The sequence below is a fragment of the Echiichthys vipera genome (genome assembly GCF_963691815.1).
Source record: "Echiichthys vipera genome assembly, chromosome: X".
NCBI lineage: Eukaryota > Metazoa > Chordata > Actinopteri > Perciformes > Trachinidae > Echiichthys > Echiichthys vipera.
In genome coordinates, this window is record NC_139825.1 from 38,992,150 (window position 1) to 39,011,605 (window position 19,456).

Consider the following 19,456-nt stretch of genomic DNA (forward strand, 5'->3'; position numbering starts at 1 on the left):
CTGGCTTCTTTGTCTTTTGTCTGTTAAACTGGTATTTGTGTTTTTGTTATTTATGGTTGCTTTTACAGTATTTGATTGTACAGCACTTTGGTCAACTAACTTTTGAATTTGCTTTATAAATACATTTGATTTGATGTGAAGACAAACAGGTAAGGAAACAGATTGCTACATTTAAAGGTTCATACTGTTCCATACTGTAAAAAATAAGATTCATATGTCTTTTTTTAAATTATAAAGCATGGTGAGGTGAATAATGAATAGTATAAATGCTGTGAAAGTATCAAATGCTCAATGCAAGAAAATGCACACAGCCTTTAGAAACTGTGCCCTTATATGGGGACTTCCATACTGTCAAAAAAACAATATTTAGCGAGAGAGTGCTGTTAAAGTGCAGGTATCATTCCCCGGCTGTAATGACTGTAATGAGTGCAGAGAGCGGAGATGCGGAAGATCATAAACGCCAGCCAATCAGAGCAGAGTGGGTTTTTTTAGGAGGGGGTCTTAAAGAGACAGACACCATAATGTGAACATTTAAACCTGTTCTAGAAACCCAAAACATAAGTATGTATCTTAATAAATAATAAATATTCACATTTATTAAAAAGATAAGATTTATTAAAAAGATAACAACAAAACAAAAAAATTAGAATTGAATAAAAGTTTTTACAGACAACTGTCCACAATTATGATGGTCTGTGGTGAGGGTGAATACAGAAACATGGAATTATATTTGAAACAACTCTTAACAACAACTTAACTCTTAAGTGCTGAGGGTGATATGAGTGGGCGGATTCTGTGATTAATGCTGTGTTGAGAGGGTACAGATATGGACAATTTCAAAACAATTTAAATAACTCATTGGCAGGCATTTAAAACAGTGGTGTGCATCCTTCACCTCATGCAAAGCTCCCCCTGTCTTTTGTCCTCTCCTCATTCTCCTCCATGTCACAATTTGCTGTCCTGACTGTAGGACAGCAACACCGGATTAATGTTTAGCTGAAATTAACAGCTCTTTTATTCAGAGCTAATAATAGAAACCATCACACCTACATCTGAAGTTATTATATTTCTTGCCTTAGGGCATATATGTCATTAACGCAAAACCCATTAATATACTGCATGTGTACTGTACAACAGTTGATGCTTTCTGTTTGTGAGTCAATGCTTTTGTTACGTTTATTTCATTTCTCAATGTATTTACATAATCCCCAAATTTACATACAATTAGATAAATCAGCCGTTATGAAACCAAGTGAACAACATTTCAACACCTTTCAGAGGGAGAGGGAGCAGCATTAATTAAGATACACTTAATTATGCTGGGCTTAGCCTCACTTTAACTGCTGCTATGAGTAATACAGACAGATAATGATTAAACCCTTCAAAGCAATTTACCTCTCAGAGCACCTGTTATCTAGAAATGAGGCCCCAGATCTGTAGGTAGAAACCTGTTGACATGGCCTTGTCACAGCAGGAGGTGAGCCATCCGGTTTCATGCAGTATGCACCATTAGAGAGTGAAGCCTGCATGATATCAAATTCAGTTATATAGAAAAATAGCAGGAGTCAGACCTCCTTCGCTTCAAAAAGCCCAGAGTTAAACTGCACATTGCCAGTGATGTTGTAGCTGCATAGAACAAGAGTGAGGGCAGTGTTGGGGAAAGATGGACATTAAAGTAGCAATAATTACGGTAACACCAAATGCAGTTTAATACTACAAGTCCTAGAAAACTTGGGGAGCGAAACAAAATATTTTCACTTTGATAAAGAAGTTAGGCAATAATTGGCCTTTTTTTCTTCATTCTGTGAGCAACCGTGATCTGATTTTATCTGCACATAGCATGAGTCTGCACCAAGCCCCCACCACAGCGACTTCCTGGATGATCCAATAAGGAAGTGCCAAAAACTGCAGTTCTCCGGGTGGCCAGTAGGAGTAGTTTGAAACTGTGTGTCTGACCGCCTGATCAGTAATATCGGCGCCCCCCAGGGAACTGTGCTGTCGCCCTTCCTCTTCACCACCTACACCGCAGATTTTAAGTACCGCACTGAGTCGTGTCATCTGCAGAAATTCTCTGATGACAAGACCATTGTGGGGCGTGAAGAGGGTGGAAAGGAGGATGAGTACAGGGACCTGGTCTGCAATTTTGTCAAGTAATATGAGGAGAACCACCTGCAGCTGAACGTGGCAAAGACGAAAGAGATGGTGGTGGACTTTAAGAGGAACAAGCCCCCGCCCTCTCCAGTCTGCATTGGTGGGACGGACATAAACATTGTGGACTCCTACAAGTACCTGGGTGTGGTGCTGGACAATAAACTGGAGTGGACCACAAACACACAGGCAGTCTACAAGAAGGGCCTGAGCCGGCTTTACTTCCTGAGGAGGCTCAGGTCCTTCAATGTCTGCAACCGGATGCTTCAGATGTTTTGGGCTGAATGGGCCCCAGCAATCTATGGTCTGCACAAAACACAAGTGAGAGTAGTTGGTTACCTTGCTGAGAAGTTTGCTGAGAACAGCTCACTGTGGCTGCTCCTGACTGCTCCATTAGTCCAGTATATAAAACATTGAAATTGGCTATTGTCTTGGTTTGCAAAACTAATGATAGCTGTCAGTTTCAAGCTCACTGACAGACACATTGCATTCTCTGTGACTACATAACAAAAGTCAACTCATGTTTCACCAGTTAAAAGCTTTCGGGGAAGAGGATCAGCACCTCTAAATCTGAGGCCATGGCTCTCAGCAGGAAACAGGTAGATTGCTTGCTACGGGTAGGGAATGAGTCCTTACCAACAAGTGAAAGAGTTTAAATATCTTGGGATCTTGTTCACGAGTGAGGGGGGCGATGGAGCGTGAGTTTGGCCGGAGAATCGGAGCAGCAACATTGTGATGAAAAGAGAGCTGAGCCGAAAGGCAAAGCTCTCGATCTACCATTCCATGTTCGTTCTTACCCTCACCTATGGTCATGACAGCCGGGTCATGACCGAAAGAACGAGGTCACGGGTACAAGCGGCAGAAATGGGTTTTCTCAGGAGGGTGACTGGAGTTAGGGTGAGGAGTTTGGCCATCCGTGAGGAACTCGGAGTAGAGCCGCTGCTCCTTTGCTTTGAAAGGATCCAGTTGAGGTGGTTCGGGCATCTAGTAAGGATGCCCCCTGGGCGCCTCCCTAGGTAGATGTGTTCCAGGCACATCCAGCTGGGAGGAGGCCTCGGGGAAGACCCAGGACTAGGTGGAGAGATTATATCTCTACACTTGCCTGGGAAAACCTTGGGATCCTCCAGTTAGAGCTGGTTAATGTGGCCCGGGAAAGGGAAGTTTGGGGTCCCCTGCTAGAGCTGCTGCCCCAGTGACCCGATCCCAGATAAGCAGTTGAAGATGAGTGAGTGAGTAATAATCATTGTGTCACTTTATTCAGCAACGGATAGCGAGACACTTAACAGACATTTTATTAAATAAAATCTAATACTAACATGGCTGTTCTCTTTCATGAAAGAGAACTCATCTATTTTTCTCTTTCAGTTGAAAGTGGGTTTACAAAGGCCTACTGTATCAAACAGCTGAGATAGCTAACATCGTACAGCTGCTGAATATAGAAACCTGTTTTTCAACAGTAATAGTTAACTTATCAAATATTGGTATAATTCTTTATTAGTATTGCAACTCACATTCAGTTAACACTGCTTTAACCAGCTTCCAGAATATTATTTTTCAGTAGCTTTAATATTGTTATTAAGCCAGGCTCTATCTACCATTTTACTGCATACATAGTATACTACACAAAAAATATTAGCTAAAACACATATATTATATACACACATTTGGCCATTTAACCTTATAAAAATGTAATTACTACCTATATAACTGCATTCATGTGGTGCATTGACCTGAATGAGAGTCCATAAACAAATAACAACATGCCAGTCATGAAGCTCACTCACTCCACACCACACTTTACCTTTATATTTTGAACAAACCTTATTCAAACAGTTATGTTGCGGTTTCATTGTATATGAAACAATGAAAAAAAAGACTCCCCTGGTGCCCAGTGGCATAGCTGCCGAATCAAAGGCATATCACAGAAAACAAATCTTTTTAGAATTTCTTTGAGGAAGAACTGGCTCAAAACGTCACTACTCACAGCCTTAAAATCCTTGTAACTGGAGCTATTTGGTGTGTGGATCTATTTGTTTTCCATGGTTTACACATGGGAGGTAGCAGGTTTCTAACCCGACTAAGTGTGATTCTCTACATCAAACCCAACATCGGAGCAGGTTTTTAAACATCCTTAGAAATAAGTGAGACAGCACACACTTCTAACCTGTTTTTTACCAGCAAATGGATGAGACAGGAGTCGTTCTGTGGTGAATCAGCGTGGAGGACACAAGCGCCTGTCCAGTGATTGGACTGAGTTTCTCCATGTCCTCATCAGAGCAGAGGATTCCCTCTAGTTGTCCATCACATCATGATTACTGAAGAAAAGGGAATAAGAAATAGAGAGAACGTGGCCTGATGCAGAGCAAAATGAGCTCAACCTGATGAGCATATAGATGAAAATTTCCAGTGGAGATAAGAGGTTAAGTAGAGCCTAAAGAGCCCCATTAGAAGGGTATCTCAGTGTGAAATAGAACTGTTGTGTGTTGTAATCCCAATACATATGAAGCATTTACCATCTTTATCATTTACACATTAATCACAAACTAGATCCTACTCTATACAGTATGACAGAGTTCTCTGCTGTTATCACCACACTCACATCGTATTAAAAACTGAAATCCATATTTTCGTCTGAGAAAAACAATGTTAAATCATCTGGACAGTTGAGCTTTGTCAGAAGTTGGAGGAATGTTTCAATATTTTTGGGAAACGCAGTTATTTGCTTTTTTACAAGAGTAAAGTAAGTAAAAGAAAGTAAGTAAGAAAGATCAATACCACTCAGATATGAGGATGGCATCAATCTTTTCACCTAATCCTCTGCAAGAAGGAAAACGTTTGCCAAACTGTTGTTTTATCACCTTTATAGAACTGGCATGTTTACTGTGGCTGATCTTGTCTTGCTGTCATTATTATTTCTGGCCAAGAGTGGCAAAAAAGTCTGTTCAAACCACAGCCATCACACAGTCTTTTGCAATGGCTGATTCAAATACATGACTGGCTTCAAAAAAATACTCTGCTAAAGATATGAAAAGGGGTGCACTGTGGCAACCATAGACTATAAAATATGGAAGAAGAGCCTAAATGAAGCTCAAAGTGGGTAGCTCCTGTAGTTGTCACCTTCTTGGCAGTGCCTGACTTTGCCTAACTCCTGGCTAACAGACACCAGAAACATATTTGTACCTGGTTGTAAACATGTTTATGTTGTAATGCATTTCGACATAGGGTTTTATGGGGATAGCCTCGCTTTTGGAGTGGCCATTCGTTTGTTAAGTTAAAAAATAGCATTATATTACAATAGACTAACCTGACATGCACATGTCTAACACTTCTGAACACCTGCACATGCCTTCTCTCCTCCAGACCTTTCTCATATGCAGCAACAGAAAGTTTTCACCTATTCAACATTATGAAATTGTATTGTTTCGATAAAGTGTGGTTTGTTTATTAATGTCGGTCATTTGTTATGAGATTGGGTGTTTCGTTTCGTTGTTTTCCATGTAATTACTTTCAAATGTTTTATTTATTTGATGGTTTTCTCATTTGTTTCATGAAGTGCAGAGCTCCTCCTGGCCGTTATATTGTGGCAACAACTTTCATCAAAAATTGGAGGCAGATAGTTTTTATAATATTCTTTACGAGGCTTACACCAATATGAGGCAGATGAAAAAAGGAATTTTTCTGTTTTTACAGAACGTCTTTTCATCCAAACTCAATTCCTCCCAATAATGACGAAGTTCATACTATCATGACAGCAGCATCATATTCATCAAATGAGCATCACTCAGCCAGTTCATCGTTGCACTGAGTCGAACAGAGGAGGGAGAGAAAAACAATAATGTTTCTGAGCTCTAAATTGTGTTTGCTGATAGCGCTACTGCTTGGCTGGCTGTTGATGGATATTACTTTCCATGCCATTCCCCAGGCCGCTGTGTGAAGCAGTGCCTTTTGAAATGAGCGATTGTGTGATGCTCCTCTTAAACTAGTTCAGCATGGCGACATTCATCATCGGCAGCACAGCCAGCGGGGAGCAGCAGCATCCCCAGGTCTGCCAGTCACAATGGGGTTACAGGGAGAATTGCTGTCTGCAACCTAACAATGCTGCTCTTTGCACTGGACCACTGAGATAACATTACTACGTACATGTCATCTGAAACAAGTGAAAGTGGTTGTTTCAGGAGTTATTTCAAAAGTGACGCCCTGCATCAATTAAAGTGTAATTCTGGCGTAAAATGATCCCATGGTCTTTTTCGGCAATTGCTTGCATCAAATAAGCCATCGAGACAGTTTCTTTGTGTTTAAACTATTAACGGAGAAGTTTCTAACAGCCACTAACAGCCAGGCGGGGCTAACACTGATTAACTCGGGGCAGTATGGGGAAGGTATTAAAACCACTTTTATCCCTTGTGTAACATTTCGGTGCTGCAGGGAAAGTTGCTGTCTGGGACTTTTCTAAACCTTTTACATCTATTATTAACTGTTTTGCTGAAATAAATCATCAATGGGCTCCTTCCTTTTGGATTGCATTTGGTAATCGACTTGAATGGTCTCGATGGCTTATTTCATGTATTTAATTGCCAAAAGAGACCATGGGATGATTTTACGCTGCAATAATTAAACACCAACAAAAAATGACAAAGAAACAGTGGAAAAACAATGTACCATCCTTGCAACAACTAGCACTAGAACATTTTTAACAACACATTGCTATTTTTGAATATACTTAGTGTTATTTCACAGTTATGTGAATATATTGATTGATGTCAAAGCCAATAAAATCATTCAGCCAGCTTAGTAAATGGACATGATGGTTTTCCTTCTGCTGTTTACTTTTTCCAGTCAGTTTGTTGGTGCTCCACTTGTCCTTACTTTTTCTGCAGCACACTAAAATCCACAGCTGCTAACTCTTCAGTCTGTGTTTGTGTGTTGGAGAGGAACTGATTTGCATAGGGAGCAAACATATTGTTAGCATTTAATTTAAAGCTGACTTGGGGTCCACTGCTATTGAGAAGCATTACCCACAGAATAAAGGGCAAATCTGACCTAAGCATTTCTCAGGCAAATCTGCAGTCGGATTTCCAAAAACATTTTCAAGTGACTTTTCACAACGTAATTATCTCTGAATTTAATGTGCTCAGCTGAAAGTGCTTCCAAAGTGCAGCTGCTGCACCCACCACTTTCTACCTGCTGTATGGAACTTTTTGGATAGTTAGAGCTATTGTTCCCCATGACAGACTGGCAAAAAACGTACATAAATGTGGCTGACCTTTGAATGTACTGCAGTTTCAAAGTAGTTACAAAGGAGCACCCACAGTGTGTGTAAAAGTACAAAAGACTTAAGACGTGGTTACACCAGCATTTAACTTTAATTTCAGTGGAATTGTCTTGAACAGTAGATCATCTTCACAGTGCTGAGTGACCTTTGTGAGAATTAAGAACCTGATTATCCAAAGCATTAGATGCTTTGATCACGCTTTATTTAGCTGCACAAAAGAGAAATGCTTACAGACTGTTATGAGACAGGATTCTATCATACAAATACAACTCTTGAATTAAATGTGTGAACTTATTGTCCTGTCAGCAATTGAGATAATAGCTTGCTAGCTGGGAGTCAGCATATGCGTAGCATGTGGGAACTTAACCGCTAACCACTCCCGCATGTTCGACTGTGGCTTGCTGTGCATGATCCTGTTGTTCCACACACTGGTCCAGTAGGCAGAATAGGCACTGTTATGCACCTCTAGCTAATTTGTTTAGTAGGAAAAGAAGAAGAAGAAGGGGAATAATACTAAAAAGAAGGAAAATAAAGAAGTAAAAAGCGGGATGAGGTGTCTTATCTAGATGGCAACCCAAAATTTGCAAAAAAGATGGTTAAGGTTAGTAAGGCATCAACCTACAATGGTTAAGGTTAAATCTCATGAGAGTTTTTGTGAGTCTTACATCTAGGGTTACCATCTATACATGAGCAGGATGAGGACAGTAAAGGCAGAACTTTATAGAGTTTAAATCATAATGAGGAAATCCACCATCTTTCAGGAATACAAAGACCACGGCACCTATCGAAACCATCTTGAATAGATCGATCTGCTTTCAAACTTTTTTCAGGTTAGTATATATAACCTTTGAGAAACAACATTACATAAACACAGAAATACAGCATACAACTGTATTGTCATGAACGGCTACAGGGTTAACTCGGAGGATTGGACCCAAATGCAGACACGAACTCAAGAGTCAGTTTTAACTGATTTAATGAAGCTTACTTCACAAACAGTGCACAGTGACGAGGGGAAAGGGTGTGGGAAAAATTGGTCACGGGGAATGAGCACAGGAGGGTGGTAAACTGGGAGATAGACTGGCAGGTAAGCAAGCAGGCTGGCAGGCAGGTTGACAGGGAAACGGGCAACTGGAGCAAAAAACACAAGAAACAGTCACACACAGGTCCACGGAGGAGTGAGAGGAAAAACATCGATGCACAGATGAAGCCAGCCTGCTATGTGCTACCGCTCCTGCTGCTGAAGTATCTGGAGTAACGATCTAGCCCCGCATGAGACTCAGGTCCGGCTTAATGAACAGGAAAGCAGGTGATTAGTTCCAATGAGATACACCTGGATCAGCCTGCCCGGAAAACCAGCTCACAAGGAAAACACAGAGAGGGGAGCACATACTGGAAAACACAGACAGAGGGAGACAAAACACAGAGACAAAAGGGAAGAGAAGGGCTGCCATGATAGAATCATGACATGTATAATGGTAATTGTTTTTATGGTTTTAGTTTGTTAAATGTAAAAGTAAATGAGAGGGTAAATCAGCTGTCTAATTGGGCCGTGTATATGCTGGATTTTTGGCTACAACGTTTAACACGTGTGTGATTCCCGGAATCTCTTGCTTTTCATTTCAGTGGATGTTAGGTCAGAGGAGCCACACCTCTTACATGAGCAGAGCAGTGCACCTGTGGCAGCAATTTGAAGTGGCCCCTTTTTCAGCCTTTTCCTTACGGGGAGGGATTGTTGTCCACTGGGGCAGACTGTAATCCCTGAGTGTGTACAAAGTTTTCTTTGAAGGGAGCTAGTTACCCCTAGATGGTTCGAGGTCCACCCACCATAGTCACAAAATACTGCCAGTAACACTACTTATATTAAATGTATATTTACAATGCAAAAATTCTGCTCATAAAAGCCAACACCGAGTATAAGAAATGTTTGTAGAATGAGCTATAAGAGCCAAGTATAGAATAGCCTTTATTGTCATTGCATTTGCATACAACGAAATTCGAGTGCTACTCCCCCTTGGTACATTTTTAGAAAAATAATATATAATAAAACAATAAGCAAAGTATAATATAAGCAATAAACACACAATATAGTATAAACAATATAATAATGTGAACGGTATAGACAGATGGGGAACAGTATAAACAGATGGGTGGAGAACAGAAACTATACTAAAATAAAATATGTATATTTAGGGTGGAGCATGTTATTATTGCACAAGAGTTTTAAAGTGGCATTTTTAGGTTTAAAGTGGCTTTGTTAAGTTATTTAGATTCTAAATTTTAATCTGATCAATGTGATCAATATGTGTAACATTGAGGTAGTTTGTTTTGTTGTTTTATTTTTTGTTATTGACTGCAGTGATAGCTCTAGAAAAGAAGCTATCTCTGAGTGTGTTTGTCCGTGATTTTTGTGACCTGTAGCGTCGGCCTGAGGGTAACAGGTCAAACAGGTGGTTGTTGGGGTGAAAGGAGTCCTTGATAATGTTTTCAGCTCTGCTGAGGTAGCGAGAGCTGGCAATGTCCTCCAGGCTGGGCAGAGGGCACCCAGTGATTTTCTGGGCTGTGTTGATGACCCTCTGCAGCGCCTTCCTGTCTGCGGCTGAGCACCCTGCATATCACGCTGTGATGCAGTACGTCAGGATGCTCTCTATGGCTGCTCTGTAGAACATCACCAGCAGCTTCTCCTCCAGGTTATTTCTCCTGAGCACACAGGAAGTGGAGACGCTGCTGGGCTTTCTTAACCACCGCCGTGGTGTCCAGGAGAGGTCATCGGCCATCTGCACACCCAGGAACCTGATGGAGTGGACCCTTTCCACACAGTCCCCTTGGATGTAAAGGGGGGCTGGGTCCGCTCTGCCCTTTCTGAAGTCCAGTACCAGTTCTTTTGTTTTTGTGGTGTTCAGTTGGAGGTTGTTTACTGAACACCACGTCGTCAGTCTGGGTAACGGTAAGTGAACATGTAATGAGAGATAAAAAAAAATGCTATATATGTATATTCTGAAGTGTTTATTTGATAATTTGATAAATATTTAATAGACTGAGAAGCAAAGAGATTCTTTTTAGAATAAGAAGTTGATCTAACTTTTCTCTCTAGCAAAGCTGGACGGTGTGTACACAGCCTGAGGGTTTACAAATACAAATTGTAGATGGAGAGTATGACTTGAAAAAATGGCCAGCAATGTTTTTTATTTGCTTTAATCCCTGAGTACTTGATGCTTTTTGTTTGTTGTAGAAAAGACAAGTTGCTGGCACAGTCTGTTATCCTAGCTTGATGGGGCCTTGAGCTCAATGTCTTCAGTCATTAGGCACCGTTAATCATGATGCTTTAAGGTTTGTAAAAGTGTAATGGATTTCTGGCCCACCCTGTGCCTTGTGTGGGATGAACCTTACTCAAGTGTAGACTTAGTCACTGGCTTGTAAGACCAGTTTCGACATTTTTCTCTTCTTATAGAAAATAGATTTATGACTGAAGTATAACACATGATGCAGTGTTTGCTCATTTGAGCCCATTTCACATATACCTTATTGTGAACACTTTTCCAAAGCGTGGATTTTCTGTAATACTAAACCTAATGTAAAATAATATGACTTTGACATAAACATGTGTAGGCAGTGGATTTCCAGAATCCCAAAGACATCCATCTGCAGGTTGTATTTTGTACTGTGTATACATTGCACTAAGGTGCAAACACCGACGTTGATTATATGTATATTCAGCACCTAGTGTAAATCTGTAGGATAAAAGAATGTCTCTAAGGGGTGGCATTTAAGGGCCTACTCACACTGTCCTCCCGGACCGCGACCCGGACTTTAGGGTACTTGTCCCCCCCCGCGCCCCAGCCCCGTTTGTACTCACACTGCCTGGGCCGGCCAATGCTTCTTGCTGTCCATACGCCATCACGCTGTAACACGTCACACGCATTGATCGCGTGTGTGTGGCTTTGTTTACAAATCTTTCCATAGACCTCAGAGTTTTTGTGCGTCTTGTCGACTGTTTTTGAATATTTTCATCCGACCAAATCTGCAGTAAACACTCCACCTCCGCATCACATCAACGTGAACCTTTCACCGCCATGGTTGTTGTTGTTAAATGTCCGCGCATGGTCCGTCCTTCTATTTACATGTCCGAACAGGCGGACATAACGCTACTGCCGTAGGGCTCGTGCTCGTGCTCGTACACGTGCGCACGCTCGTGCTCGTACATGTGCAAACGGCTCCGCTAAAGCCCACCTCTTTCAAGCGGGCCGTGGACGGCCCGCTGGCCGCAGTTGTGCACGGAGCGGGTGCACTCACACTGCTTAAAGGTACTAGGCTTTAGCTGAAAAAACGGTTTTGGCCGCGGCCAAAAGGACAGTGTGAGTACTTACTTACTTTTGTTCCTCAGCCGGCACTGGTGAGCAGAAAGCATTCGATCATAGGACATATGATCAGTGGTGTTCCATCTCCTTCTGTTAAACTTTATAAGGAAAGTGTGTCCCTTTTCAGATGTGCAGTAAAATCAATATCTTCGAGATGACAAATTAGCTAGAATGAAACCACACCACCTCAACCTGCCATTTAAAGCCACAGCTTAGCCTAAATGTGTGTGTTGCTGTAGCTGTGGTAGGAACTCTGACTAGGACATCCCAAAACAAGTGTTGCATTGTATTGATTCTTGTAGGCAGGTACAGCATTATAAAGCTCCAGCCGTCAAAGGTTAGTGACAGCCGCTCAGTATAATTTGCCAGCTATTTTGCATGAACATAATACAATTGAAATTAGTTTTATTTTCTCCTTTGCTCTGGCAGAAAATGCCCCTTAAAAATACACACATACAGACACACTGTATTTAATATGCATTGTACTGTAATTGACTGGCAACAGGAAGTCAGTCTTAAATGACAAACATCATCCGATTTACATATAATTTTACAACGTGTGGTGTACACAGAGAAACACAATGCATATAAGTACATTGCTTTGTTTAATGTCATACTGCATTTAATTTCACTGTGGCTTTAAATCTGATTAGTTCAATTACTTATAAGGGCCACCATTGATAGCCGTTCTGTGAAGAAAACAAATACACTGTTGGAAAAAACAGACTTTGATTACTGTAAACACCTCTTTGCAGCAAGAATTATTTATATAGATCTTCTCATTTGTAGATAAAAAAGGCTGTCCCAGTGATTCACACTTAGTACAACAATTAGATTTGAAACAACCACAAACTACATACTTCAACTAGTTATAAACCTGAACAAAAGCCAGTTTACACAGGCAGGTTGTGAGCCCCCCTTTTTTAAAGTGTCTACACTCCAGTGGGAGTGAGTTCCAAAGGTCGCCCACAAAAGAGCAATTGCCTTTGATAGTCTTACAGTCTGGAGTGTGATAAAAGAAACAAGCCCTGGTCGGATGACCTCAGTGACCTGCTGGTAAAATACAGAACTGCAGTGAGTCAGTAATGTAAGGGGGATTTGTCCATTTCTGAACTTAACGGCGAGCCAGTGTAAGAACATTAAGTTGTGATATCGCATATGTATCTATGGCAACCATTTGTGATCTTTGTTTCAGTGCTTGCTTTTGTGAGATAACGCCTCTGCATCGAAGCCTCCCAGTAGCCCGACCACCTTTAAATGATCAAGACATGACCTGTAGAGTCAAGTAAACCGAGCTGCAACAGCCCAAGCAGGATGAAGAATAAGCATACGTTATCATCTTCTTCTCATTTAGAGAAAATGTCCTATTATTTCCATGTGCTCCTGGTAATAGACCTGGTATTTTACAGTCAGTTAGTATGTCGGACGTGGGGTTGAAATCAAACAGAGTAGTCTGCTGGACTCCAACAGAGAGAGTCAGAGAGTGAGCCAGGTTAGCTGCAGGGGTGACACACACACACACACACACACGCACACACAAACACACACACACACACACACACACATCAACATAACAAAACCTTTTTACCACTTATTTGCACATTTGCTTGTTCCTACCTACACAAGTAAGTAAGATATATAAAGCAATTGGGAACATTTGGTACATTAGTGGCTGCTGATTGGTGATGAAATGTTCATTTGTTATCAGTAAGTATGTAAATTTGTTCAGCCAGTCAAATTTGGTTCACCGTTCACACTTTATTACACATTATACAGTATATTCTTTTAAACAGTGGGTGATATGAGGGAGGATGCCATTCTACTTATTAGCAAATTTACCAAAATGCATGCAACCTTTTCAAAACGCCATCAGATCCTTTCCATTCCCTAGTAACAGAAAGAGTGCAGGGGGCATATGGGTTGTATAGTTGGAAATGTTAGTCTAGTGTGCCTGACTCATTGATCCTTTATCTGGCTGAAGTTTGTGCAAATTAGGATGTATGGCACCGACCATGGCTCTGAAATATTAATGGCCCAGTATTGATAAATCCATGGTGCTGAAGTAGCAGATAGATTTGTAATTGCATACTGGGCTTCTGTGAGTTTTGTCTTGGATCTACAGTATAATATTCACTTAACTATATAACTAGCTTAAAAAATGTCATTCATAAGGTGGTTCATGTTGAAAATTAACAAATCGCCTATTGCTTCTAAATATTTACCCAGTGTACCCTTTGTTATTATGCCGTTGTACTTAAGCAGTCAGCTCTACTCCTGCTGCCAAACTGCTCAGCTGACAGCTACGTTGTCATTTGCTCTTATCACTGCTGTTCTTAAAGCATTTCCTAAGCCATACCTCCACCCCAACATCCCGCTGTAGGCTCAGAGTCATCACTCCCCACTCCCTGCTGTGCTGAGCTTCGTGTAAGATATTCAATACCAGCACTGTATTCAACATTCACATAATAGTAAATTATTATTAGCAGTTTATTTTTTAGTAAATGAATAGACGTTTCCCTGTTTCTCTCTGAGTTTACATTTTTTGTCATTTAAACCTGGAATATTCTTTAGGGTCAACAGAAACAAGCTGTGAACACAAGATTGACATCATCGCCGTTTTCAGTTGATGGGTAAAAGGACTTGTACTTATATAGTTGTCTGACTACTCAAGGAGCTTTACGCTATTGGTCACATTCACATTCATACTAACGAGCTGGGGGATCGAACCAGCTCTACGACCTGCTCTACCTCTGAGCCCACAGCCTCCGATATGGTGAACTAGAAATCACACAGAGCAACATGATCATTCATTTTGAATCTTGTTTTTATGGCCACCTCCAATATTCACTGCATTTTTCTCTAATAGCCTGACATCATCAGACTAATATACAAATGTGTCTTAGTCTGGAACCTCTCAGTTCATCTTCAGTTCCCGAGTCATTATCAACGTTGCAGACACAATTAGATAGACCTATAACCAATCAGAGGAACCAAATGACGTAGCACCGAAGGACACATGCAAGTTGAGGGGGCCAGACATAAGTGCCAGAGCAAAGTAAACTTTAACTCAGAAAATTTGTCTGGTTCCCAGGCTAGGTGTCTACCCTCTCCTGAGGGAAAATTCAGGCTTATCTTCACCAGCTACTCTCGAGCAAGTATTGTTTCTTATATTTACTTCTTTATTTTTAGGTTTTTTTTGTTGAAAACAGCAGAGTAAAGCAAAACAGTACAATTTGTGGGCCAAAACCATTTGTGGGCCAAAAAAACAAACTGAAACTTACTGTAAAGCTTCAAGGTGAGCTGGAGATTCCAGTGATGAATCTAAGGCGATGAATCTTTTCACATTGCCACAGGCTTTCATATTTCATATTGATACGTTGTGATAATATAAGTAATTATTGATGATTATAGAAACTTTAAACATACACACTTTGCCTCAACAGTCCTCTGACTGTCTGGAGTTAAACTGGATAAACCCGTAACAACTACAAGCAGCCCAGCACTTGCATCTACTCAATATGTGAAAATGGTCGACTTAATCTGATCGTCTGTGTGAAATCATAGCAGATTAAAACGAGGGATTGATTCAATATTGCATGGGATATCATGTTAATTCAACATCCAAATAAAGCTTAGCGGAAGTTCAATAAGGAAGACTGCTATTTACATTCTCTCTCGCTCTTCCTTTTCCAACTCAACACATCTAGTTGCTGTCAAATTTTAACTGTTGCTTTCCCTGCTGCTGTCGGCTATCATGTCAGTGTCGGATTCATGCAACAATCCTACACCCCGTTCACTTCCAGTGAGCATTACCCATGGGTCTTTGATCATCAGTAGTCCCATTCTACATCCAGATATTGAGCCATTGCTCTTCACCACTTCACTACCACCAGCATCAGTGCCTAGACTCAGGGGATATTCCTGTTTTGCTCATGGCATCCCCACCCCCTTAAAGACCCCTCTAGATTCTCATATTTCTTCAGCATTCCTATTGTGCACAATGTAAAATTGATTCATTTAATTAAGCCTGTTTTCAATAATGTGTCTCCTGATTCAACTTTTAGCTGTTAAATTCATATGCCCTCCACAACTTGTATGCGGACATGTTTCGCAGCCCGATTGCAGGAAAAAATGTTGCCATTTTAAGTTAAACGTATTTGGCACCATCTAGCTTCAGTATGACATGCACCCGGATTTCAACAGACATCAGTTTAAAAACCATCCGTGTCAATATTATTGATGGAAAAAAGGTTGATTATTAGTCATATGTGAGAACTCTGGTTGTATTAATTGTTTTGTGTTTCACTGTGGGAACAGGGACCTTTTCTCAGTGTGTTGCAAAGTCAGCAGGAAGGTCGGGAAATTTCATAGTTGAACATGAGCATTTACTTGTCGAATTAGTAAACTAAAGTGACGTTGATGAGAGAAAGCTGTAAGAATGTTGTTGGTGGTTTACACTAAAAAATGACTTTAAGACTTTACTGAATATTTTGGAGCTGTTAAAGTATGTCATTTCATTGTGAATGACTGAAGTATGATCCTGGATGTTTTGACATTGATGTTAATGTGGACGACCAGCAGCTCCCAGTGTTTACGGCAAAGAGATTGGGGTGCCCGACTAGGACAGAGAGTAGCACGCGGCTAATTCACCGGTGTTAGCGTCCTTTTGACCACTCTGGTTAAAACAAAGCTAAATTAGGCTGTTAAAATTATATTTGGTTACAAAAAAAAGGATTTAGACTTTAGTTTAACACCATAGCCAAACATATTTGCAAATGCCAGATGAAATGCAAGGCACTCGCAGATTTGTCTGGTTTCCAGACTATGATTTTAGTATAAAATAAAACTGTTTTGTAAATTATAATTCTAAAAACACATTAGCAGTGGCCTTGGTTCAAATGATGTTCAGGGCCCTGTTATGCAGTGCAGTTAATCAACAAACTGCAAAGAGAGCTTGTAAACAAAGAGACAAAACCAAAACCAATTTGTTGGTGATTCAAAGTGTGAGATGTTTTATCTCTTAATGACTTGCACCTTGTGAACAACTCGTGTTTTGTGTATGTTTTGAATAGCAATTATGCAGATTGTCAAAGGAGCTATTATATAATAAGTGTTTTCCCATAACATTGAGTTCTCTGTATTGTTTTCCCTTGACACCTTCACACTTTCATTCACACTTGTGTGGCTATAATAGCTCAGCACTGATCCTTGTGATGAACAAGACCAAGATTCTTATTCTAACACTGCAACTCCACCACACTACAGTGTCAAAGTATCAAAATCAAGTACAATTATGCTAAAAAAAAAAAAAAAAAGATCACTTCCCCACACATTTAAAAACACAAAGTCAGCATCCTCAACCTAAATTCCAAGATTTTTTGTGATTCTTGTGTGTTCGTCTTTTTTCTTGTTAGAAAGAGTGAGTGTCTCTGCAGGTGGCAGAACAGTTTGGGGACGATGAATGATGGTGTGTCTCGGACCCATCTTTAATTCAGATGTCTCATGGTGCTGTGGTGGAGAGAAAACAAGAGACTTAAGATACAAGATTGATGCTCAAGTGGAAGTCGTGCCGTGCACAGCCAGTGTGAGTCACACAGCTGAGGCGTCATGCAACAAAACAAAGGTAGATTTGCAGTTCCTGTGTCATGCCATATCGATCGATTGGGCTGTGTGCTGTGGTTGTTTTATTCATAAATCACATCAGTCTTTTTATGTGTTTGATTGTACTGAATTGTTGCTGAAATATTAACAGCCTATGCAGCTGCCATTAATATTTCAGAAGTTGTTGTGTGAAGGACACTTTCAATGTAGAATAAACATGTCTCAAAGACCGCAAAAGGGCCCCGGGGCAAAAATGAGCCCTAGCTGACAGACTCTTCCTCTCACTCTCTATGTGTTGTGTTAACTTTAAGAACCTGTCAAGTAAAGTGCACTCAAACACATCACAGCTTAATTTGGAGCCTTAGAAATCAATTAGTACTGTGTCAGTCGGTCTGTGAGCATTTGATTGAAGTAAAAATAATTAAGGAATATGAACCACATAAGCAAAATATAAACAGTACAAATAAAGGATGCAATGTTAGTTACACCCCACATCATCGGCTGATGTCTACACGTATTAGGATAAATGAATTAATTACCTTATTACATTTTAATTAGGCTAATTAGTTATTCATCGTTAAACAGGGGCTACACCATCGTAAAGACAGGTAATGTGTACTAAGCCTGATGGAAACCTGCAAGAATTCAAAGAATACTTTTCTATTTCTCTAATCAATTAAATGTATCAATTAATTGGATCAATTCATTTCTATTAATCTTATACTGAAAACATTTGTTCTCGTAAAATAGTGACCTCAAAAACAAAAGAGAAAGAAAGCTCACAGTCAACAGCTGGGATTTTGGGGGTTTTACTACAAAATATGAATATATGTATATACATAATATACGTGATAGATTATAACATGAGATGACACAAATGATAATAATACATAAAATGAATGGGCATGGTAAAAGCTATGATATGGAAATGCATGGAAAGTAAAGTTTAATATCAAATAGCCAGTGGTCACCAGATCTGCTCATTAAAGTACCAACAACGTCATCTCACTAATTTCCAAGAGGAAGGAGCTCCAGAGCAATCGTCCAGATGTGCAGAACACTGGGTCTTCTCCCGAGATGCAGGGCTGGCAGAACCAGGTGGTCAGAGACTCCCTCTTCCTTTGTTTGTTTCAAAAGATGAGGATTGGTTTTCATCAGAATACAGCGCATCAGACCAAATGTATGAATTCAACAGTAAATTAACACAGTAACACATAACCTTTCTCTTAGTTAATAATCCAGTGGGAATGTTGTCAATGACACAATTACATCAAATATTAACATATTCATGTGTTAAAATAATCATTCTTTGATAGTAGTCTAAATATATTTTGATAATGTGTTAAAATAAAATCCTCAATGATAATATACGCTATGATTGAATGATACATGCTATCAGACTGGGATAAACTTAAAATATAATCCATAGTTGATTTCATGCGAGTTGAATTTGTCTCTAATAGTTATAATTTTGTCATTAAAGAAGGTCATGAAGTCGTTACTACTGAGGGTTACTGGAATACATGTCTCAATAGAGCTGTGGGTCTCTGTCAGCCTGGATACAGTACTGAAAAGAAATATAGGATTGTTCTTGTTCTCCTCTATTAAAGATGAGTAATAGGCTGCTCTGGCATTACGGAGGGCCTTCCTATATGTTTTTAGACTTTCTTGCTAAACTAAGCGAGATTACTCCAATTTAGTGGAACGCCATTTACTTTCTAATTTTCGCGATACTTGTTTTAATTCACGGTTTTGTGACTCATACCATGGAGCTAACTGTCTCTGTTTCATTATCTTCTTTTTTAAAGGAGCAACAGAGTCGAGTGTTGCTCATACTGAGCCTGCAACACTGTCAACAAGGTGATCAATTTCAGAAAAACTAACGTTAGTGCAGGAATCTTGAATATTAGGATAAGGCATTCATTTAAATGCAGATGGAATTGCTTCCTTAAATTTAGTTACAGCACTATCAGATAAACATCTAGTGTAGAAACGTTATCTACGTTCACGTGAATATTAAAGAAATATTAAAATATAAATGATTACTTTATCAGATTTAAGGACTAAATTTGACAGA